At 42.5% G+C, this 25,183-nt stretch overlaps 1 protein-coding gene and 1 pseudogene across 2 annotated transcripts in view; both read right to left on the bottom strand.

Moving 5' to 3' along the window:
• Positions 1-25,183, bottom strand: part of GPC6 (glypican 6) — a 794,510-nt gene that overhangs the window by 615,453 nt on the left and 153,874 nt on the right. The gene's annotated exons all lie outside the window — the stretch shown is intronic.
• LOC128411946 (60S ribosomal protein L27-like) lies at positions 22,810-24,855 on the bottom strand (annotated as a pseudogene).

Here is a 25,183-nt window from a genome sequence, read left to right as displayed (position 1 = left end):
CATTCTCCTTTCCCTTCCTCTGCCACAACAAACACTCTGTGAGGTGAGTGGGGCTGAGAGACTTCAAAGAACATGCAGCTGCTGGGTGGCCCAAGGTCACCCAGCAGCTGCATGTGGAGGAGCGGAAACGCGAACCCGGTTCCCCAGATTACGAGACTACCTTAACTACTACACCATACTGCCTCTCAGTGGATTTTGAAAGCTGGTTGACAGTGACAACCTTATACGGAATGGTCTCTGCATAACGGCTGCAATATTGTCTCCAGGCAGCTATGTAGAAAAAGCATCGGTTAAAAACCACCAATCAAACTAATCCTCAAATGTTTTGACGGCAAGGTCTGTTTCTGGGGCTTTGAAAGCCTCTGTGTAAGGGCTTGTGGGAGATGGGTTTGCAACATGGCTGGCACCACAACACGATTCCAAACATGACGCAGTGGATGAGTCTGCGCTTCCACATGAGACCTCTAAACAAGGCTGTCACCATTTACATGGTGCATAAACAAATGGAGGGATGTAGGATTTGTTGTTGTTTAGTCGTTTAGTCATGTCCGACTCTTCGTGACCCGATGGACCAGAGCATGCCAGGCACTCCTGTCTTCCATTGCCTCCCGCAGTTTGGTCAAACTCATGCTGGTAGCTTCGAAAACACTGTCCAACCATCTCTGTCGTCCCCTTCTCCTTGTGCCCTCCATCTTTCCCAACATCAGGGTCTTTTCCAGGGAGTCTTCTCTTCTCATGAGGTGGCCAAAGTATTGGAGCCTCAGCTTCACGATCTGTCCTTCCAGTGAGCACTCAGGGCTGATTTCCTTCAGAATGGAGAGGTTTGATCTTCTTGCAGTCCATGGGAGTCTCAAGAGTCTCCTCCAGCACCATAATTCAAAAGCATCAATTCTTCGGCGATCAGCCTTCTTTATGGTCCAGCTTTTACTTCCATACATCACTACTGGGAAAACCATAGCTTTTACTATACGAACGTAGGATATTCAAACCTAAATACGTTCATTAAGTAATTCAGTCACACAGAACAAAGTGTGACTTATTATAGTTTACAGTGCAAAATCTCTTCCTAGCTATTAAACGGGCATTGAATATCTTGGTTTCAAAACGTTGCTTACATGTTTTGCAGACTAATCCAAAAGTGCAAGTTATATCATGTCCTCTAGATGCCCATTTATCCATGTCCTACATAGGTTTGGATCTGTGCAAAGGTCTTGTGAATTCAGATGTACTAGGAATGGTCTGGTGATAGAGATCACGTAAAGTAAATTTGCTAACAAAGGAGAAGAGATGGGACACAATGTTTATCTGAAAGTTGTCGCACTCAGGCTGCACTTTTACATATTTGCTACAGAATTTCCAATCAATGCAAGCCTCTTTCACGTTCAAAAGGCTAGTCATTTTCGCAGCATAACAAATGATTCTCCCAGACTATCTTATTAGCAGCATCGTGCATTATTCAACAGTGTTGCTTGTTGAAACAATTTTTCTGATCAGAAACACTGCATTTTGAAAAAAGCAACTTCTAGTTTAAATATTTAAAGACTCCAGCATCTCCAGATCTCCAAAAGTAACAAGCAATTTCGGCAAAGGAGTGCACTTTGTGCAACGTTAAAAGCATTTCTGGCATTTTGTGTTAGCTGCTTTTTAATGACTGTATTTTACTAACATTAAAAATGAATTAATATCTGCCTGCCTGAACAGTCTGCTGAACACTGACAGAGTAAATCCTGTTGGGGTTACTCATACCTTGCAGATGCTAGTGAGATCAGTGGATTATTTTGTGCTTCATGCTTTTAAAAAGAAAAAGGAAATTGATTTAAAATTCAGCGCTGCCCAGGCTTGTCATGCTGCTGGCTTGTTCCCTTGGAATTATATCAAACCTTTCTGTATCAAGACCCACAAACAATATTTCAGGAAGCAGGACAGGGTTGAAGTGAGTCAGAGCAGGTAAGCTGTCATTGTACTACTTGCAGGGGTGGGAAATGTGGGGTGTAATCCATTGGAGCAGTCAAATACAACAATCCTCGTTTGCCTAGAGTGGACACAGACAGGGGGATGCTGATCTAGCCAGTTGAACTTCCTGTTACACCTGGTCTGGAGCATCCTCCCCCACATAGTTGCAGACCCCACAAAAGGTCCAGTCAAGCAGCCGCCTTCCTCTTTTGATGCCTTTTCTTCTCTTGGACTGCACTGCTGGCTCTCTGCCAGCAGCACAAGGGCCCATCCTTACAAGGATGTTAGCTGCACTGTATCTGTAACTACAAGCTAAAGCCTGCCTTCAGGGATCCAACTGTGAACTGAATGTGAGTAAACTTATTACTTTGAAAAGAAGCTTCTTGTGTCTTTATTCTTTTTAGGAAGGAGAAAAGGGGACTTACCAGGAACAGAACCCAATCCGGACAAAGCCAGCTTGGATTGCTTAAGTAAAGAGATTCAAAACAATCTACCAACTAGCTTCCTGCTATATATTGGGGAATGTTGCTCTGCTGATGACTCACAAGCATGAGTGAGGAAGGATACTATTAAATCAATATATCCTCTCCTAGTATCCACAACATTCCCACAGGAAACCTGCGGCCAGTGGCGGCTGATGATCAAAGGATGTGGCATGGCTGACAGGGAGTTGTGGTGGTGGGGCCAATGAGGTCACAGGGACATGGCCAGTTGTACTGGTTTTCTCCCCATCCGCCTTCCTTGAAAAGGCACTGTGGGCACTTGAGCGTTGCAGCTGCATAAGCACTTAGCACCGAACAAAACTGAAAAGTGTCTTACTTTGGCTCAGAAAGCATCACTGCTGTCACAGTTGCTTTTCTGCTGGGAGAAACCTTGTGTGGTTTCCACTTGCTCTAATTCTCTCCTTATCCTTCTCGTTTACAAAACAAAAACTCAACGGATGCTTGAAAGCATTGCAGTTGTCTAAACACCTAGCACCCAAGTGTCTTCCCTTGGTTCAGAATTGCTGCCACAATTTCTAGTGCAGGTTCACGTCCAGAATTTTTGGCCTACAACTCCCATGACCCCTAGTTAGCAGGACCAGTGGTCAGGAATGATGGAAATTGTAGTCTCAAAACATCTGGAGGGTTGAGATTGAGGAAGCCTGCAAGAATCTTACGTTGCTCACAAGTAAGCTGCACTAGATTTCACAGGGATTGCTCCCTGGTAAGTGTGTACAGGATTGCAGTCTGCAGTGCATGCCTGGGATAGCTCAGTTGGGAGTGCGTGAGAGTCTTAATCTCAGGGTTGTGGGTTTGAGTCCCACATTGGGTAAAAGATTCCTGCATCGCAGAGGGTTGGACTAGATGACTCTTGTGGTCCCTTCCAACTCTACTGTTGTATGATTCTATGAATTAGGAAGCCTTAAAGATGTTACATGAGGGACGCGGGTGGCGCTGTGGGTTAAACCACAGAGCCTAGGACTTGCCAATCAGAAGGTCGGCAGTTCGAATCCCCGCGACGGGGTGAGCTCCTGTTGCTCGGTCCCTGCTTCTGCCAACCTAGCAGTTCGAAAGCACATCAAAGGGCAAGTAGATAAATAGGAACTGCTCCGGCAGGAAGGTAAACGGCATTTCCGTGTGCTGCTCTGGTTCGCCAGAAGCGGCTTAGTCATGCTGGCCACATGACCCGGAAGCTTTATGCCAGCTCCCTCAGCCAATAAAGCGAGATAAGCACCACAACCCCACAGTCGGTCACGACTGGACCTAATGGTCAGGGGTCCCTTTACCTTTACCTTTAAAGGTGTTACACAGAACTGTGAACAAAAGAACTAGGTAGATTTCCAGACATATGGTTAAATATTATTCCCTGCCTGTCCCATAATTTTGAATTGGGGGAGGTGTGTGCATGTGTGTGGCCGGCTTTGGAATCGTGAAAAATACTAGCCTAATTCTTCTACTGATATTTCATCTGCCTCTTTGTATAGTTTACTGATCTTTTATTGTATTTTATTGGTCAAAACATGGGAAACAAATTTAACAAATAAAACCAACACACAAATGTACATAATTACTCAGAAGATTTCGGCAGTGCCAATAACAGGTACACTGGATAGTTCGCCTGAATTTCAGAATTTCAACATCTCTTTTGATTAGTGCCTTTTGTCCTCCCCTTTCATTTGCCCGGGAGAAAACGAAATATTAATTTAGCCCAAATACAGATGCTCATGGTAAAGTTCCCCAAAGGCCTGGCATAGCTACAGAATCCCATCTGAGACCACAGATACATATACATTAGCTGTTTTGCTGATGTGTAACAATAACCGTAATAAATTATAAATCTGGTGACAGGGAGCCACAGACGGGTAATTTTTATAACCAACGGTTGGAAACATTACTGCAGGTAAGGTGCTTTATCAACAGCAAGCTGGAGGCAAGAGTTCTGAAATCCCCGAGGAACAATACTGACACTAAAGCAGTTAGAGCAGATGGACAAGAATATATGAGGATACCACCCTAGCAACTATGTTTTACAATAGTAAAAGGGGGCAACAATCTGGTTATGTTTAGAAACCTACCACCATCCCATTCCCTCACCTCCCCACCACCCAAAGTATACACATAACCTTGACTTCTGTCTGCCCTGGGTCAGAGCTGTCCATTGAGATGACTGCAATAATAAAAATGTTTCATCTTCCAAAGGCAGTCAGATTTTGGAATCTCAGGCTGCACGTCTGGGAGTCCCCACTGGAGTGGGGATTTCAAGGGGAGCTTTCCACCCACTGGGGAAAACATTTTGCAGCATTCAGCTTCCAAACACGGACAACTGTGTATTAAGTTTCTGCGAAGCCAACGATGGGGCTAGCAGAGTGGAATTTCATGCAAATAAAAGATTCCCATCAGAAAACTGAGACACTGAGGTCCAGCTCTGAGGGCCTTCTGGCGGCTCTCTCAGTGCAAGAAGTGAGGTTACAGGAAAACAGGCAGAGGGCCTTCTCGGTAGTGGTACCTGCCCATCAGATGTCAAGGAAACAAACAACACCCTCCCGTCAGATGTCAAGGAAATACAGTGGTACCTCGGGTTACATACGCTTCAGGTTACAGACGCTTCAGGTTACAGACTCCGCTAACCCAGAAATATTACCTCGGGTTAACAACTTTGCTTCAGGATGAGAACAGAAATCGTGCAACAGCGGTGTGGCAACAGCAGGAGGCCCTATTAGCTAAAGTGGTGCTTCAGGTTAAGAACGGACCTCCGGAACGAATTAAGTACTTAACCTGAGGTACCACTGTAAACAACTATCTGACTGTTAGAAGACATCTGAAGGCAGCCCGGTTTAGGGAAGTTTTTAATATTAGCTTTTTTATCGTGTTTTTAATATTCTGTTGGGAGCCACCCAGAGTGGCTGGGGAGACCTGGCCAGATGGGCAGGGTGTAAGTAATAAATTTATTATTATTATTATTATTATTATTATTATTATTATTATTATTATTGAAAACCGCTGGGATGTGGAAAACTCTGTGAACCTGCCCTCACCCCCCCCCCCCCCGATGCAGCAATAATGGTTGTCAGCCATTTTCTTAAGAAGTTGTTACTCCAGTCTTTCCCAAGGGAAAATTTTGGCCTTTGGGTACTAACAGTTCACTCATGCATATATATTCAGAAGTAAAAATATTCAGGTCCAAAATGTAGGTGTGGGTGTCTGCATGTATACCAGCAACTCCCCATTTACGTGTGTTTAAGGCATGCACAACTGCGCATGTGCGCACCTGGAAATGGGGCAAAAGGGGCAAAAACAGCCCTAAAAGAGTGCAAAATTGCAAAAAAAAAAATGGTACAAAACCAGCGTCTAGCAATCCCATGGGCCTTTGCAAGTGCAATCCCAGGAGCCCTTGCACTGATCTTTGAGGTCTGTGGAGAGCTGGAGTTTGAGCAAGGAGGTTTGGAGGGTGCTTGCCAGCTTTTTCAATGGCGTTCGCGATATACGCAATTTCACTTAAACACACGGTGCCTCATAATATAACCCCCATGTAAATGGGGAGTTGCCTGTATACAGTGCTTTTTTCTTAAAAAAAATGTTTAGGGGTACTCTCATTTTGACTCAAGAAAATCACCATTTTATAGTTCCGAGCAGGAAAAATAAATACAGTAAATGGACAAAAGTACAAAGATTCAAAAAATGTTTATGGGTATGGTACCCCTTGTACCTCCAGAAAAAAATCACTGCCTGTATGCACCTCCCCCCTTACACATGCATGCTAACTGTTCAAACAGATTACAGTATGAAAGCTCACCACAAGGATATTGGTTAATATAATGGACAGCCCATTTCTATGCCACTTTGAATAATTGCTTTAGAGCCAAAACACTGAAAAAGGTGGAATTCAGCAGAAATCTGTTATTGTTGTTGTTACAATTAAATAAGATCTATACATGAAGAGAATATTCAGTAGCAAAATTTGCAGAGGCTAATTTCGAGAATTGTTTTGGGTGTGTGTGTGGGGGTGTGTGAAATTGATTTGAGTTTTAGTTGCCTTGAAACCAGAAATATGCAAATCACCTGATTTAGACTAGCATCCCTGCCAAAAATGAAAATGTAGCATCAGCATTGTGTTGGTGAAGCCACCAGCCACAAACTAAGGGTTTGGTGATTCTGTGTCCTTGCAGAACATCTATACTTTTGGCAGGCCCAAGCCGTATGGGCGGTCTGCCACATCACCTTCCCTCCTTACCGCAGAGGTAAGAAAGTTCATAAACTGCAGGCATGCGACAAATTACTGCTATCCAAAAGACAGTCAAGGGCATTTTATTATAAGGTGGCTACAGCTCCATCTTGCAAGCTGTGTGATTTATAACTTGAAGTTGCCTTTGAACATATGATTGAGGATTATGCTTCTGCATTATTTTCTTATTCTAAAAGAGGACACATTTTAACCAAGGCAGCTAAAACTGGAAGATTTTATTCTGCTCAAGCCTAAAAGCACCCTGACTCATGCAAAATTTAGTCCTATATTCTGACTATATTGTGCTTTAAAGAAAATGTAATCTGAATCCTGAATTACTGTTTGAAGGGTGAGGCAGTAATTTACATTTATGCCTTAATCCATATTACATTTGTAATACATCTTGGTATGGAAAATAGTAGAATAATAACTATATATACAGTTGTACCTTGTAAGTTGAACGGAATCCATTCTGGAACTCCATCCGACTTCCAAAACATTCAAAAATCAAAGGGTGGCTTCTGATTGGCTGCAGGAACCTCCTGCAGCCAATCGGAAGCTGCGGAAGCCATGACAGATGTTTGGGTTCCAAAAATCGTTCGAAAACTGGAACACTCACTTCCAGGTTTTGAATGTTCAAGAGTCGATTCGTTTGGGAGCCAAGGCATTCGAGTTCTAAGGTACGACCGTGTGTGTGTAGTCTTTACTCACGTCTTACTGAAACATTAACATTTGGAGATCAGAGATCTCTCCATATTCATAGATATCAGTTTTACATTTAATTTCTGCAGGCATAGCTGTGAAAGTTTGTACTAACCAACTACTTTTGCAATCTCTCTAGCAAGGGGAAAGAAATTTAGGTTTTTGCCACATATTCAGACCATGATTGAGAATCGTTACGGCTGGCATTCTTTCAATCCATGTACACATTCATATTTCGCCCTTGTACTTTTTTCCATCAAATTCCCTTCTATGTGGCAGTATGATGTTAGTCCCCTAAACTTACTTAAAGGTAAAGGTACCCCGACCGTTAGGTCTAGTCACGCACAACTCTGGGGTTGCAGCACTCATCTTGCTCTACAGGCCGAGGGAGCCGGCGTTTGTAAGCAGACAACTTCCGGGTCATGTGGCCAGCATGACTAAGCCGCTTCTGGTAAACCAGAGCAGTGCATGGAAACGCCGTTTACCTTCCCACCAGAGCGGTACCTATTTATCTACTTGCACTTTGACGTGCTTCGTGCTTTCAATCGGCTAGCTTGGCAGGAGCTGAGACTGAGCAATGGGAGCTCACCCCATAGTGAGGATTCAAACCGCCGACCTTCAAATAGGCAAGCCCAAGAGGCTCAGGGGTTTAGACCACAGTGCCACCCGTGTCCATTTATTAGGATACTTACTTAGGTCCTAGGGACACGGGTGGTGCTGTGGGTTAAACCACAGAGCCTAGGACTTGCCGATCAGAAGGTCGGTGGTTCAAATCCCCGTGACGGGGTGATGCTGGCCACATGACCGGAAGCTGTACGCCAGCTCCCTCGGCCAATGAAGTGAGATGAGCGCTGCAACCCCAGAGTCGGCCATGACTGGACCTAATGGTCAGGGGTTCCCCCCCAAAAAAAACCCTTTGGTCCTAAGGGGATTCCTACTAAAAGAATTCCTTCCATGTTCTTTTCACAGTGCAAACCTATACATGTTTACACAGAAGTTCCATTGGACTTGCTTCCAGGTGTAATTGACCCATAGCTACAGAAGCAGATATGTTCTATGCTTATGAGAATATTTTATTCTTTTGCCAGTTATGCTGTTTCAAATGTGCCTTTGTAATGCTTCACTTAGTAATGCTTTCTTTTGAAATGTTTAAGATAATTTTTTTTGTTATCTTTGCTCTGCTAACCATGCATTCTGCAGTTGACCTCCTCTGTAGAGTTTTTTTTGAAAAATGTTTAGGGTAATATTTTAGTTTCCTGTTAATTATGTTTGAATGAATGTTGTATTTAAATGTATACTTTATATTCGACTTTCTTCCGTAAGGTTTTATTCTGGATTGTTTTATTTGTTGTTTTAATGTAGGTTGTAAAGTGCTTTGAGATTTCCCTCCCTTAAAAATATAAAGCAATATAGAAATGAAAATAACAATAATAACATCTCAAAACATGTGTGCTGTGTTTATTACTTTTGCTGTGATTCTTCGCATTTTGTTGAGTTCTTAAAGGGGAAACTACAAAAAAATACTGCAATATAATTACTTTCAAACAACGGTTCTCCATCAGACAAAGCCTAGCCACAACCATAACCGAATATGGCCAATTTAAAGCAAAAAAACAATATGGATTTGGCAGGTCGGGGGGACAGGGACAGACAGACTCCCAAAACCTTTCCAGATTGAATCCCATCTGAAAATAGCAACCATCACATACCAGCAAATTCAGTTTGTCCGACTAAAATAGCTCTGGCACTCTTGAGCAACAAACCCCCCCCCCCAAAAAAAAGACTTCTTATGATATGGAAAGTGATATGAAAATGCACTGGAAAATGCAGGACAATGGATGCTTGACACTTCAGTATTTACGTATCCTCCCCACAATGGGAAAGCTATTAGAATAATCTGTCCTGTTTTATCCTAATAGACTTTGACATATCTCCATTCAGAATTCAGGCTGTATGGTGTGGGAGAAAAGGGACAGTTATAGTTCTGTTTGCTTGCTTGCATACACATTACATACTTTCCTGCATGCACTATGCAAATGGAATACATGCAAGGCTGAAGCACACCAACTAGGGAGTAAGTCCCATTAAACACAACATGCATTCTGTGGTTTTTGTAGATGCTAATAGTGAAACATTTCCAGGCAGCAAGAAGAGAGAGAAATCATCTTGGCCCAGCTGTAATTTCTTTAATCAGTCTTGTTTCACTCCTTTGAGTAGGCAACCTTGCTTCAAGTCTGTTTTTAAACCACCTGAGCCTCATCATTCTTTGTCTACTTGCTTATATGCGCCACAGTTTCTGAACGGTTTTTGCCAAGGATAAGGGGACACGAATCTTGTTAGAGAATGTTTTGAAACCCATCCAGCGGGGACGACTATAAATCTTCAAACCATTTCTGACCATATGTCACAACTCCTAAAGGCAAATGAAGGCTCTGACAGCTTTTAAATAATATTTAGTAATGATGGCTGTTAAAATGTTCACCCTTTCTACAGCCACATCTCAGAAGGGGGATGTTCCTTCAGTCTGTTCCTCACATAGGTAGAACCATGTTAACTGGATGTAAAATGCTGAAACTAATAAAAGAGCTGTAGATGGAAGGAATTTTCAGTACTTTTGCTCCTGCTATTCATACATTTCCCAGATAGATGCTTTATCTATTACTCAAGATTTTGGATTCCAGTCCAGATTTTGGATTCTATTCCAAACAGCTAATGACTTTATTTAAGGGTGAGTGGGAATCATATGCACTTGAAAGACGGAAGTTTTGATTCAAAATATGTCTGGCTTAGGGAGCTGTGTTTAAGCACACACAAATATCATCCCCTCTCCCTGCTTGTTGCCTTTGTCCATGGAGTTTTCTTGGCAGAGATACTGGAGTGGCTTGCCGGTTCCTGATCCAGGTGGATCACGTTTGGTCAAAACTCTCCACTATGACCTGTCCATCTTGGGTGGCCCTGCACAGCAGAGCTCATAGTTAAAGCCATGGTTTTCCCAGTAGTGATGTATGGAAGTGAGAGCTGGAGTATAAAGAAGGCTGATCGCCGAAGAATTGATGCTTTTGAATTATGGTGCTGGAGGAGACTCTTGAGAGTCCCATGGACTACAAGAAGATCAAACGCATCCATTCTTAAGGAAATTAGCCCTGAGTGCTCACTGGAAGGACAGATCGTGAAGCTGAGGCTCCAATACTTTGGCCACCTCATGAGAAGAGAAGACTCCCTGGAAAAGACCCTGATGTTGGGAAAGATTGAGGGCACAAGGAGAAGGGGATGACAGAGGACGAGATGGTGGGACAGTGTTCTCGAAGCTACAAACATGAGTCTGACCAAACTGCAGGAGGCAGTGGAAGACAGGAGTGCCTGGCGTGCTCTGGTCCATGGGGTCACGAAGAGTCGGACACGACTAAACGACTAAACAACTCCCTGCTTGGGACACTCAGCTTTCAATGCACTCTCAGGACACTCCACAGAAACATGCACACATACCAGTAAAACAGTGTGCACAGAATATAGTTGATAATGCATACTTTTCTATAAGCCAACGATGAAAAGAAAGGTCTACGCAGTAAGAGGTGTAGCCTGGGGAGAGTGCTGAGTTCCAGACATGGAGACCTGAGGTTTCCCATCCCAGTTTAAAAATACTGCAGAAGAAGCAGTCAGAAGATCCCAGCCTGCCAAGCACTTGCATACGTACTTTCCAATACAATCCATCTAACATCATGACGGAAATTACACCAGATACTGGACCTGCTTCAGCAAACTACTCAGGCTCCTTAAGGGCGTTTTCTCCCATTGATGTAAACGGAATTTGGCTGATCTGCACCAGCTGTCAATAAGGCACTCTTTGCCTTCCAATCATTTCATTCATCTCTCATCAGAATTAAGACAACCCAATCCAAAACTTAGCTCATTCCAGAGCATTGTATTGTTTTGGCAAAGTGACTGGGTGGGGTGGGGTGGGGGTCCCAGATGACAGTAACATATTTTTTTTATTAGTTCAAATGTAAAGCAATTTAACTGAAAGCAAATGTCACTAAGAGTGAACAGTTTCAAACCACTGCAATTGGAAAGAAAAGGAAAATAAGAGAAACTGAACTCATCAATGCACTTCTGTGGCCTGATGCCCACAAGAGTCTTTGTAAGAGGGGTGGAGGAGAGAAATTCCTAATCATACTTATAGAAAATGTTGGAAAGACATCTGCAGCTGGAGCTTTGTTTTAAGGGATGGTCAAGAACCATGGACATGTTGTTTCTGAGTACACACAGCCTTTGAAAGCAGCAGGTTGGCTTTTTTTCTACTGGTTTCCCATGTTAGTTTCCTTGCTGTGCATGCGTCTGGTGAAAACACCAAGAGAGTTTGGATTTGATATCCTCCTTTATCACTACCCTAAGGAGTCCCAAAGCGGCTAACATTCTCCTTTCCCTTCCTCCCCCACAACAAACACTCTGTGAGGTGAGTGAGGCTGAGAGACTTCAGAGAAGTGTGACTGGCCCAAGCAGCTGCAGGTGGAGGAGCAGGGAATCGAACCCGGTTCACCAGATTACGAGTCCACCACTCTTAACCACTACACCACACTGGCATGCCCATGATTGAGGGGCCCCGGGGTGTGCTGAAGTCACCCTGTGCATGCTGCCGAGGGTGTTGATGTGTCATGCAGATGCCCCGTGGTTTGTGCGTGTGATCCGAGTAAGGGAAAGGTAAAGGACTCCTGGATGGTTGAGTCTAACCAAAGGTGACTATGGGGTTGCGGCGCTCATCTCGTTTTCAGGCCAAGGGAGCTGGCATTTGTTCACAGACAGCTTTCTGGGTCATGTGGCCAGCATGACTAAACAGCTTCTGGCACAACAGAACACCATGATGGAAGCCAGAGCACACGGAAATGCCGTTTACCTTCCCACAGCAGCGGAACTTATTTATCTACTTGCACTGGTGTGCTTTTGAACTGCTAGGTTGGCAGGAGCTGGGACAGAGCAACGGGAGCTCACCCCACCGCACGGGTTCGAACCGCTGACCTTCTGATCAGCAAGCTCAAGAGGCTCAGTGGTTTACACCACAGCGCCATCCATGTACCACTGTGATGCGAGTACTGGATGCCCCATAGCATGCACAGCTGCTGTGGAACTTGGGGTGGGGCGGCTCTTTCATCAGAAATATTGGAGGCCCTGGCTACTTCAGATCAGATTTAATTTCTGTATTTCTCAAATTTCATTTTGCATTGGGGGTGAATGGGGAGGTTGTAGTGTGACCACATCCATTAAAGTAGCCTTTCTCAACCTGTGGGTCCCCAGATGTTGTTGAACTACAACTCCCATCACCCCAACTAGCAAGGCCGGAGCTCAGGGATGATGTTGTAGTCCAACAACATCTGGGGACCCACAGGTTGAGAACCGCTGCATTAAATATTTATTTATTTATTTTATTTATCACATAATTTAAAATTTTTATTTCATTTTGTGTGAAAACCACGGCAGGGAGCAATTGTTATTAATGTTACTTTTCAGGATGCAACATGCCATGCTACTCTTACCTACCGTACCTCAGTAATGACACAGACTTAAACCTTCCTTCAAGCCTTCATCCTGTCCATTTCCAGATTTTGCTAGTTTCTTTTGGCTGTTATCACTTAATTATGAATAGGGAAGCTTTTAGCTGCAGAGAATCAGATATGTCTGGTTATGAATGATTAAGCGCACATGGGATTATTGCTGGCACATTAACTGTCTAGCATGAAAAAGAGACATAGCATTTACTAAGGAAGAAGCTGTGTCTATGTGTAAACCTTAAGTGGGAGGCCCTGTGGTTCTTCAGATGTTGTTGGAGTCCAACGTCAATCATCTCCAGAAAACATGGCCAATGATAAGAGTTAATGGGAGCTGAAGTCCAACAAGAGCTGGAGAGTCACAGGTTCCCCGCCCCGGAGAAGTAAATCTTTGACAAGTGATTCTCACTTGCTTTCAGTTACAAAAGTGCCACTGCATGAACTTTGGGTTGTTGTTCTTGTTGTTTAGTCATTTAGTTGTGTCCGACTCTTCATGACCCCATGGACCAGAGCACGCTAGGCACTCCTGTCTTCCACTGCCTCCCAAAGTTTGGTCAAACTCATGCTGGTAGCTTCGAGAACACTGTCCAACCATCTTGTCCTCTGTCGTCCCCTTCTCCTTGTGCCCTCAATCTTTCCCAACATCAGGGTCTTTTCCAGGGAGTCTTCTCTTCTCATGAGGTGGCCAAAGTATTGGAGCCTCAGCTTCAGGATCTGCCCTTCCAGTGAGCACTCAGGGCTGATTTCCTTCAGAATGGATAGGTTTGATCTTCTTGCAGTCCATGGGACTCTCAAGAGTCTCCTCCAGCACCATAATTCAAAAGCATCAATTCTGTGGCGATCAGCCTTCTTTATGGTCCAGCTCTCACTTCCATACATCACTACTGGGAAAACCACAGCTTTAACTATACGGACCTTTGTCGGCAAGGTGTTGTCTCTGCTTTGGGCTAATGCACCAAATTATCTGTGGAGCCTACAGACATGACAGTACCAAATTTGGGAGGAAACAAGTCTGTCCTGTACCTTTCTCCACATGCAACTATGGTCTCATGCTAATGAACTCTGTTGAAATTCAGAGAAGAGAAGGGGCTGGGGTCAACAAGTCAGCTGAGCATAGAAACATCAGTAGAAGGCCAGAGAGCATATGATATTGGCTGGCAAATTAAGAAGGTTGAGGACTTTTTTCCCCAGCTGGAACTCGCCAGAGCTCAGTTCTGGCACCTCTCAGGTGGACACCATTGCTGTTATACGAGAACAAGGGGAGGTGTTCATTATGAGTTCAGCTGCCTCGTTTTCTAGAAAAATCGCATTGAGAAGGTCCTTTATCTGTTCGCATAAGCTGTCCCTTTGTGCTATATCACAAAGAAATCTACCATATCCCTCTGCTTCTGTGACTCCCAAACTGGTCCTTTGTTACAAATTGAAAAAGCAACCTCTTTTATTTTAATTCAAGAATAGGAACCTGCGGCCCTCTAGATTTTTCTGGACTTGCAATTCCCATCACCCCTAAGTATGAACCATGCTGACGTGGAGATGGTGTGAGTCAGAATCCATCAACATCTGGAAGGCCACCTCATCCTCATTTAATTGATATTTTTAAAAAAAATTATGCAAGAATTAGGCTGAATGAGGCAGGATGGTGAAACAATCGAACAAAGCTTCTTCCTGCTGTTCCATTCATCATTCCATGTAATAGAAATGAGAACAACAACATAAAATAATCACCTTATCTGTACCTGGGGAAGATTCTTGAAGCTACCATAACAAAAGAAAAAAATGTAAAACTAGTCATGGTCCCTTTATGCAAAGATCCTCGGCATCTTCTTGAAAGCAAAGTTTCAGCACGGTAAAGCGACGGTGTGATGAATATTGGAAAAGGTCAGTCCTAATTAGCTGTGTACTCTTAATGCATTTTACAGAGAAACAGCTGGCAGATGACACACTGATTTCTTTCTAAAGGACATCACTGAAAGAGCCTCCAGTTAGGATTCTGCAAGAGCCCATCTTAAGCAAGGTAAACAGCATTTGCTCGGATCTGTTACACTAAAATACTCGATAGTCTCCGGGAGCGCCTAATATGCTCAGAGCCAGCTTATCTTTGGAAATTTGTCTAATGACCAGTTTAAAGAAAGGTAACCTTCTTACTAAATCTTAAACACCCCTGGTCATAAAATTAAGTGGATTTTACCGCCGCCTATGCTTTGCCTATATTTTAAAAGGATAATTGCATCTCGCCCACCCATCTTCTTTTTACTGTGTCTATAGAATGCTATGGTTTCAATCCAATACATTACGGTCCATTGGTTTCAGTGGGACTTGCAAATGCATAACAAGGTGCAAGCTTTATGCCTGGGTACGACAAGAGATTTACAGTCCCTCCCTCACCTTCAGATCAGTCCTGTGAAGGAGATTATGATTAAGCCAGTTTTACAGATGAGAGACAGAAGCTAAGAAACAGTAAATTGCTAACATCACACACAATCTATCTGCCATTTTAATCCAGGCCCTTAAATCTTTTGCCCGAGGCGTATAATTGTCTGAAATGATTATTATATGACGAACACCCACTATTTGTACTTTCCGGAAACAACAGAAGGCATTTTTTGTTTCAACAAGCTTTTCCAGCTAGAAAATGTATGGTCTTTGCCTTTGGGTGTTCATTTGTTTTCATGCCTATCTTCAGTTGTTTTTATTTCATGATTGTAAAATGACCCAAGACTTATGTGAAAGGCAATTCATAAATTAATAAAATGTTGCTGTTGTTGTTGTTGTTTCCTTTATATAACCCTGTAACAGGTGTTCTGGGTGGCTGGTTCCCCTTTGTGGAATGCCTTCCTTGGTGAGAGGCATCTGTCTCTTTTATTCTTAACATTCAGGAGAAATTTAAAAACCTGTTTGTATGCTTCTCCCTGTGTACAGTTTTCTCTCCACAGATTGACCACTGTTGAACCAGCTGAGCTTCAGCAAGACAGCTTTATCATATACCATCAGGCCCCGGGACCATACTGGGTGTGTGGACATGCATGCATGAATCCCCTCCAACATTTATCCAATGAAACGAGGGACACATCCTATTCCAACCCATCCAACATTTCTCGGGTATAAACAGGGACATCCTATTCCATCCCCTCCAACCTTTCTTGAGTATAAATAGGGACATCCTATTCCATCCCCTTCAACGTTTCTTGAATATAAATAGGGACATTCTATTCCATCCTCTCCAACCTTTCACTGATGAAAAGAGGGACATCCTATTCCATCCTCTCCAACATTTATCAGATGAAAAGGTGGACATCCTTCAAAAAGGGCAAGAGGAACAGTCTGGGATCAAATCAGAAACCAGAATGGCTTCTGTCATTCCAGGACTTTCCCTGTGAAATCGGGACACTTGCAAGTGTCTGATGTGTGTAGGTGCCTGATGTTTTTAGAGATTATATTTCATTTATGATTTTCTTGTGCCTTGTTCTCTCTCTCTCTCTCTCTCTCTCTCTCTCTCTCTCTCTCTCTCCCTCCCCCACCCACCCACCCAATGACATGTTTCATAACTGCTCTTTAGGAACAGAAATTATGTCTCCTTTTGGCCACACTGCATGATCTAGATTCAAACCATGGGACCTAATTCACAACTGCAAAATCACCTTAGAACTGTTACACCACTTTGGCCCTGTCGATCTTGAAATGCACCCTCAGAGGTGTTGGCCATGTGTCACTGTGGCCCTTGGCTCCAAAACGGTTAGCCTCCCCACTGTTATTTATTTATCTGTTCAGTATATTTATGTAGCATTTTTTTCTCCAATGAGCTCAAGGTGTACCACTGTAAAGGTAGGTTAGGATGAGAGGAAGTGACTAACCCCAAGGTCCCACCAGTGAGATTAATGGTTGAGTGAGGATTGAGACCCTGGTCTTCTAGGTCATAGCACCACAAGTGTTTATTTTCTAAGATAAAAGGGAGAAAATCAGTGTGTGCACCAGTCTGATGTGCTTGGTAGCCACCCAATTACTTCAACTGAAAACCAGGGAAATGCATCATTTATTTAAAAAAATAATAATTTTAAAATAATTTTCTGTTATATGTCTTTGCTTCTCGATTTGTATTGTGTTATTTTATGCACTGTGACTTGCTGTTATTTTCCTTGATTATAGTTTAGATATTATTTATTGTAATTGTTAAGGGTGAATTTCTGTTTAATTATTATTTGCTAATACAGTGGTACCTTGGTTCTCAAACGCCTTGGTTCTCAAACGTCAAAAACCCAGAAGTGTTCTGGTTTTTGAACGTTATTCAGAAGCCAAACGGCTGATGCGGCTGTTGGCCATTGTTTCTGGGGTGCCTGCACCCATCAGAAGCTGAGCCTTGGTTTTCGAACATTTCGGAAGTCAAACGGACTTCCGGAACGGATTGAGTTTGGCGCTTTTATTTTTGCTATTTATTTTGCATTTTTGTTTTTGAGGCTTTTTCGGTTCATTTGTTTTTGTGACTGCATGGAACCCAGTTCAGCTACTGATTGATTGATTGTGTGACTGCGGAAATGGATAAAAGCCCCCCATCCAAACAATGACTATCATCAGTGCAGGTAAGAAAAAAATAATAATTTTAATTGTTATCATCTACAATACCGTCTTATTTATTTTATAGTAGAGTACATTGATTATTGCTTTCATTTTATGGCAGAAAAATGGAAACCTCTTTCTTTCTGTTAAGGCATAGCACAACCAGAAATGCAATTCCAAGCCTGAAGCCAACTTGCACAAACCATCAACTGCTGCCTCCAAGATGCGGGAGGGCCCATAAACCTGTCCCCAACCGATATTTGTAGACACCATGCTCCAGTGAAATCAAATTATTTGACAGCCCAGCGTATCCAATCAGTTGTGTAATGGTCTCTATATACTAAACAGATACCAAAGCATGTCAATAAAGTGGGATCAAATACAACAGGCAAAGCTTTGCTGGCTGTTCTGAACTCACAGTCCTCAAAGTTTTCAATTATAAAAGTCATTGTTTTGTCGTCTCTTCCTCACTACAGCAGCCAGATCTTCCACCGCTCCATTTTGCTCTGCGTGAGTGAGAAAAACTACTTACTGAAACTATTTTGAGTTTCGTGCCTTGCAATAAAATGAAGAGAGACAAAGGGACTAAAACCACTGGGTTGCCTTGTGAGATATATACACACCAGAATAATTAATTTCTTTGCTGTATGTTTTCAAGAGAGTTTCTAGTCATTTAATGTATCTCAATTTTTCCAAATGGTTCAATCAAGAAACTTATATAGCTCAGTCGGTAAAGCATGAGACTCAATCTCAGGATCGTGGGTTGGAGCTCCACGTTGGGCAAAGGATTCCCTTTCAACTCTACAATTCTATGAACTGTCAATAATAAAGGGCATCTACTTATTAACAGATGTCTGTAGGGTTCCATGGCAGATATGCAGGGATTCTCTTAAGCTAGCTAGATAGATAATTTATTACGGTCAAAGACCAGCTCGCATAACACAATAAAAACAGCATTCATAAAGATAAAATATACAATCAGAGCAGACTGCAGCAATAGCTCATGAGTTAAAATTGAAATATATACATACACCCATACAACTGAGATTAGGGCTAGCATAAAAATAGACCCTGAGGCACCCCAAAGGGCGACTTCAGCATTTCCCTAGTAAGCTAGTTTATTCTAGAGGATGATCTGTGCCTACAAATCTGGGCGCAGAATCTGGCTACCAGCCAGGTTGTCTTGTGATCTTTGCCTAAGAGGAGAGAATTTAGTTTAGACTTGTCTGAAAGACCAGCGAGCCTCTTCAGCAAAGGATCAAAGGTGTCTCTACGAATCTCAACATAAAAAGGACATCTAAAAAATATATGTTTGGAGCTTCCTATTTCCCCTAATGGGCCGGCGCAAAGTCTCTGTGCATACAGGACTCTTATATAGGAGCCTTCCAGAACTGGTGAGGGCAAGGCCAAGCTTCTAGCAAGAGTGAAAGCCTTTCTTGCATTAAGCTAGAAAATTTGAACACCGCTGGCTCATTTGATGGGGGGAAACAACAAAGCAGCATTCAGAGAATAGGAATCATCAGCAGTGCATTTGGAAAGGTGCACTGCAGCCAGTGCTATTTTTCTAGAAAAAGAGGTGTCAGAATCCAGCATAAACACCTCGCTTGTTCTCTTGTAATGGCAATGGCACCCACCTGAGAGGTGCCGGAACTGAGTTTCGGTTGAAAAAAAAGCTCTGATTGCAGCTATGCTCTTTCTTAGCATAGTTTGTAGCCTAACAACGAGAGGCCATTTGAACAGGTTTAGATTTAGGTTCAAGATTCTTAGGCTTTAGTGATTCTGGAACTTGAATGAATCAGATGGAGCTATTTATCTAGGAGCTAATTTGGTTTTATAGAGGGTACAGCAGAGGGAGACAAGTCAGAAAGTAGCTGATTTCAAAAGAAAGAAAGGTTTTTGTGCTGAACCATATGGTACAAGCTGGGTGTTGACTTGCCCTAAAAAATACAAATGAAATATTCAAATGACGGTCTGATATACTCTATAAAGTGCCTCCCCTGTGACTGCAACACCCTATATCTGTTATGCATTCTTCAGGCTTTGTCACTTAGAACGTTCTCTTGTTTACTTTCAGCTACAGTCTCATAAGTAAAAGAAGGTTGATTCCAGACGAATAATCAAGCTAGGTTGCAAATATCAGAATATATCCTATATACAGCGCATAACAGAAACTTCATGCATAATAGTGTATAGCTAGGAAACATGAAATTGACCACACACACACAAAATGTCCAATCTAAAAATCAATGCAATTTAAGCCACATCCTGGATATGTAAGGAACACCGCATTATCAATGATGAACAGACACTGAGCCTAGTTTCCCAAAAGTATCCTTCCCTTGTTATTGGTCTACAAAAATGTGTACACTTCACATCTTAATTGTAAGGTATTTACCACAATTTACAGCTTGAAGAGCTGATGTGTATCCACTTGCCAGAATTTTTTCTACTGATAAATGACCAAAAACTAACATTTTCTCTTTTCCTTTTTTGGATTTTATCTGTTATTTATGATTTTCAGTTTTATACATTTCAATAATTTTATAATCATTCTAAAATTTCAAAACTTGACTTCCTTCCCCCTCTTTCTGCGGTTCTTTAAATTTATTTTTAATATCTTCTCATATCCAAATTAACTTAATTTGCTCATTTATTCATCTGCTTTAAATATATACTCTTATAAAACTGCAGGTTATTACAATAATCTTGCCAATGTTCTTATCTGTGTACAAGCTATTTGTAAATATTCAATAAACCATTTCCATTCATTTATAAAAAGTTTGCTATCTTGATCAAGATATAAGCTAACATTTTCTGTTGTCCACCAAGGAAAGACTCACACTAGCAAATACTGAACCACCTCCAGACATCTCTGGATTAGTGTTAGTGTTAGTGTTAGGCAGTCAATGGAAGATGTGAAAAAAAGGGCAGGAATGCGTTTTCTACTCAGGTCTGCTTATGCTGAATGACGCTGCACTTTATGTCTGCTATTTAGAGCAGACCGAGATCAATGAAAATGCAACATCATGAAAGGGTGTGTGGCAAAAATAGATGTTGAGAAAGAAATGACAAAGAATAGAAGCTGAGTGCTATAACAGAGATAAAGGGTGTATAAGGAATCCCACACTTATTTTTGTCTGCTTCTCTTTGAAATAAAAGATGCTGGTCTGGAGAATAAAGGTCACAATTAAGATTTAAGGCAGAGTTAAAATCTCAGCATTTTCTTCACTGGGCAAGCAATTAACACCTCCCGTTTCAGCTACCTAAAGGGCAGTAGAAGACTCTTACTTGTTTTCATCTTAGGGGGAAAAGTCAACACCTAGACAACCATAGGACATTAATTTCATCCTGTTTCTGGAATGGGGGAAAATGTAGAAAACCATTTAATTTAGGCATGGTTTAACTCTCCAGAGTGCTAAATGACTCTGTTTTGTCTAACATAATGCAATCACCAGTAGCAATGAATAAATTAATGGATATATAGGGGTTAGCACTATTTGCAAGCAATTCCCAGTCATTTAGATGAATGCAACAAATCTCCAAACATACAACATTTAAGTCACAATACAGAAAATAGGAATTTGTTTACTAAAAAATATGGTTGCCACTAGAAATTGGTCAACTTGCTGTATTTCTTTTTAAATTGACATCACAGTAATACCAGCATTATTAATGAGCACTAAATTTATGAATGAGCTTCATGTTTTTAGCTATGGCTGTAATTTGCGATGCCTGAAAAACTTTCCCTTAGGTCTCTTGCAGAATTCATTATGTTCATAAGAACATACAAAAAGCCCATAGGGACCAAATAGGTGCCTACAGCAGGAGTGGGTGAGGGCAAATCTCCTCCTGCTGTTACCCAGAGACTGATATTTTGATGCCTCTGATCCTACATTTAGTATGTTACCAACATTTTCTCACTTTCAGTAATTTCAGCAACAGTGTAATATGTGAGGAGAGAGCCACTCAGTGCTGCAATGAGAGGACAGGTTCTGGTCATGTTCCGCTTTCTGTGTACATTTGGACCCATATGCACATGGAGCTATGGGCTATTGCAACTATCATGAATATGAATATACAGTCATTTATGCAATACTTCACAGTAAAGGAAACATTGGTGCAGCTATGCTAGCATGGCCCAGATCAAGTGAGACACCTGTCAGGGACTAGGCAGAGGAGGAATGGTGGAGACCACCTTCCCAGCCTGACCCTTCCAGAGAAGAAGGAGACCGTTCAGAGATACAACAGGGGTTTGAGGGAGGTCACAGCTCAGAGGCAGATGAGCTGGGAAAGTTGGGAAATAATGGGAGAGAAGGAGGAGGAAGAGGAAGCACCAAGGAGGCAACAGCTGATGGATACAGTGTCTTTAGAAAGCATTCCAGACCCCACCTCTCCCAGAACCCGGCGAGCCTTGAAAGTAGGAAAGCAAAGACCTCAAAAGCACATAGCAGCACCCATAGATATGACGAATGAGGAAATGGGAGATATGGGGGTGGAGATTCACTCGGGACACCACCATTATCCAAGAGGCTGGGTTCCAAAGCCTCTCTCTGTAAATATTGAATAAAAGGCAGACGGTAAGAAACATTTCCTTTTCTTTGTATGTTCCTGGACAACTGGCCATGGGAGATGCTGGCAGCCACCCGACAGAACCACAGGATACACTAGGAGTCGACGAAACAAATAGGGCACAGCTGAGAGCAAGTTGCATACAAATGACTACGTGCAGAGATACAAAGAGACTGAAGTAACCAGGCAATGCATCCTGCAAAGGTGGATGACCAGTTATTGTCCCCCGCCCTGCCCTGCCAGAGAGTTGTCAATGAGAGGGATTACTGAACCCTCCAGAGAATTTTCTGACAGTTGACAAACCAAAGGAATATAATACAGTGGTACCTTGCAAGACGAATGCTTCGGAAGACGAAAAACTCGCAAGACGAAAGGGTTTTTGGTTTTTTTGAGTTGCTTCGCAAGACGAATTTCCCTATGGGCTTGCTTTGCAAGACAAAAATGTCTTGCAAGTTTGTTTCCTTTTTCTTAAAACCGTTAATACCCAGGGTGCATTGCTTGAAGAGGTGCAGTTGCACGCGGTGTGGTAGCCTTTTTTGAGGTTTTTGAAGACTTTGGTGATTTTTGAAGCTTTTCCAAAACTTCTTTTGAAACCGTGCTTCACAAGACGAAAAATTCGCAAGACGAAAAAACTCGCAGAACGAATTAATTTCGTCTTGCGAGGCACCACTGTAAATGCATCCAATGTGCTGCATGGCTGTATCATTTCAGTTAGTTGAATATGAGTCAAATTGAAAACAAACTAGTCATGATTTCAATGGGAACAGTGCAATTTTTTTTGGGGGGGGGCGCTTTACAATAATATTTATTGGTGCAAATGCATGCCACTCAGAATCAGAGCTTCTGGAAAAACCACTTGTTCTTGCCTGTCTTGTATCTCTCCTCAAATTCACTTTGGCCTCTCGCCGGGCTTTACGTCTAAAGACACCCTTGTTGACAACAGTCTTGTCAAGGGGAATATCAACAGAGTACCTGGTAGGCATCATGTCATTGTAATTGGAGACCTTCACAAAGGACTTGGAATGATTGGCAATCTTCTTCTTGCCCATGCTGGCCATCACTTTGCATGGGTAGCAATCAAACCAAGCCACCAGAGCATGGCTGTAGGGGCAGTCAGAGGTGCCATCATCAATATTCTTAACAATAACAACTTTGTGTCCAGAGCAATGCCCAGCGAGGACGAGGACAACTTTCCCTGGTTTCACAAACTTGCCCATCTTGGAGTTGCAGCGGCGATGGCACCCACACCAGAAGAGGAAAGAGAGCTCGCTCGGAATCTTGTACATGTCCACTCAAAAATAAATCCCATTGAGCTTGATGAGACTTACTCCAAAGTAAATGTCTCTGGGATTGCAGCCTACATGCAATTTACATAGCATTTTTAAAGCAGTGCTATTATTCTAGAAAAAGAGGTGCCGGAACTCACCATGAACACCTTGCTTGTTTTCTTATAATGGCAATGGCGTCTCCCTGGGAGGTGCTGGAACTGAATTCTGCTGAGTTCTGGATAAAAAAGCCCTGATTGTAACCATGTCTATTGAGAAATACGCCCTACTGGGTCTAATGGGGTTTACTTTCAGGTAAGTGGATTAGGATTACAGCCATAGTCTAACATCAAACCAATTAAAAAAAAAAAAAACTAGCTTCATTGCCCACAACCTATCTTATGAGATGTATTATCTATGCTGTCCTCTCTTAGTGCTCTTGAAGCCTTTGAGAACTCAAGGCAATGAAAAGAGAAAGAGCTCCTTCCTGCTTAAATCAGTCTTGAGCTTGACATGAATGAAACAGTTCATTTGAGTACCATTTTAGCCAACGTGCTTGAGGAAGAAAATAGAACATGACACAGTCCTTACAGTTCAAGAGCCCCTGTGGCTCCAGGGGATCAACAGACTTTGACCAAAGGATACTACTGTTACTTTGGGACCATTGAAGTCAAGCCTTTGAAGGCCCATAAAATATTAGATAGAATTATAGACATGAAAATACAAACAGTAAGTACCAGTTTCACTTGCTTTTCTTTCGTGTTCAGTAAGCAGTAGCACTTTGAGGTATATTTTCAAGGCCCTCGATACAGTACTTTCTTGCCACAATGCAACCACCTTAGACCTTTCTGCCTTTGGGCAAAAGTAGACACAAAGTCTGTTGCATAAATCAAATTAATGTGTGTGGTTCTTTGTTTTTTATTATTACTATGTAAATAGCCACCAGGGGCAAGCAGCATCAGGACTGGGCCAAGGAAGGGTAATATTTTAACAACAACAAAGCCTTGAGCTGCCATTTGCATTTTAAAAAACAACAACACAAAAAACATGCATGTTAATAGGATTCGCAAAATTAATGTCACATCTAGTTTGGATCTCGCTTGCCTTTGTGCCAATGTGCTCATGATTGATAGGAAAGGAGGAGCAAAGAGAAAGATGTGGCCTGGACCAATGTTGATGTGCCACAGACAGGATGTGAACAGCATGCTGAAGGGACTAATGGTGTTTGTCCTCTAATGGCATAAATTTGTGGTGCGCTTCTGTTTACCAATGTGACATGGCAGCATAGTTCAGCATGGTCTCCATGGTTCTTCCAGTCCCGGTGCTGCAGATTTTCACAAGGACTTGTTATTTTCAAAATCTGCAAGCTGAGGAGGTCAGCTGAACTTGAGTTTGAGAACAATAAGAAACCAAGTTAAATTGAAATTGACAGATTTGTCCATCCTTATTCAAACTGAGGCAAAATAGAGGAGAGAACAAGATCTTAGAATCATTGTAGAGCTGGAAGGGAGCCAGTGTGGAGTAGTGGTTAAGAGCGGTAGTCTCGTAACCCGGTGAACCGGGTTCGCGTCTCCGCTCCTGCACATGCAGCTGCTGGGTGACCTTGGGCTAGTCACACTTCTCTGAAGTCTCTCAGCCCCACTCACCTCACAGGGTGTTTGTTGTGGGGGAGGAAGGGAAAGGAGAATGTTAGCCGCTTTGAGACTCCTTAGGGTAGTGATAATGTGGGAAATCAAATCCAAACTCCTCCTCCTCCTCTTCTTCTACTTCTGTGGATCATCAAGGCCAGACCCCTGTAATGCAGGACTATGCAGCTGTCCCATATGGGGATCAAGCCTGCGACCTTGGCATGATTGCCACCATGCTCTAACCAACTGAGCTTATCCAACTGAGATAATT

This window comes from Podarcis raffonei, chromosome 4 (genome assembly GCF_027172205.1).
Source record: "Podarcis raffonei isolate rPodRaf1 chromosome 4, rPodRaf1.pri, whole genome shotgun sequence".
In the NCBI taxonomy this organism is placed as follows: Eukaryota; Metazoa; Chordata; class Lepidosauria; order Squamata; family Lacertidae; genus Podarcis; species Podarcis raffonei.
Note: the sequence above shows the minus strand (reverse complement) of the source record. Positions and strands in the feature narration are given on the sequence as shown.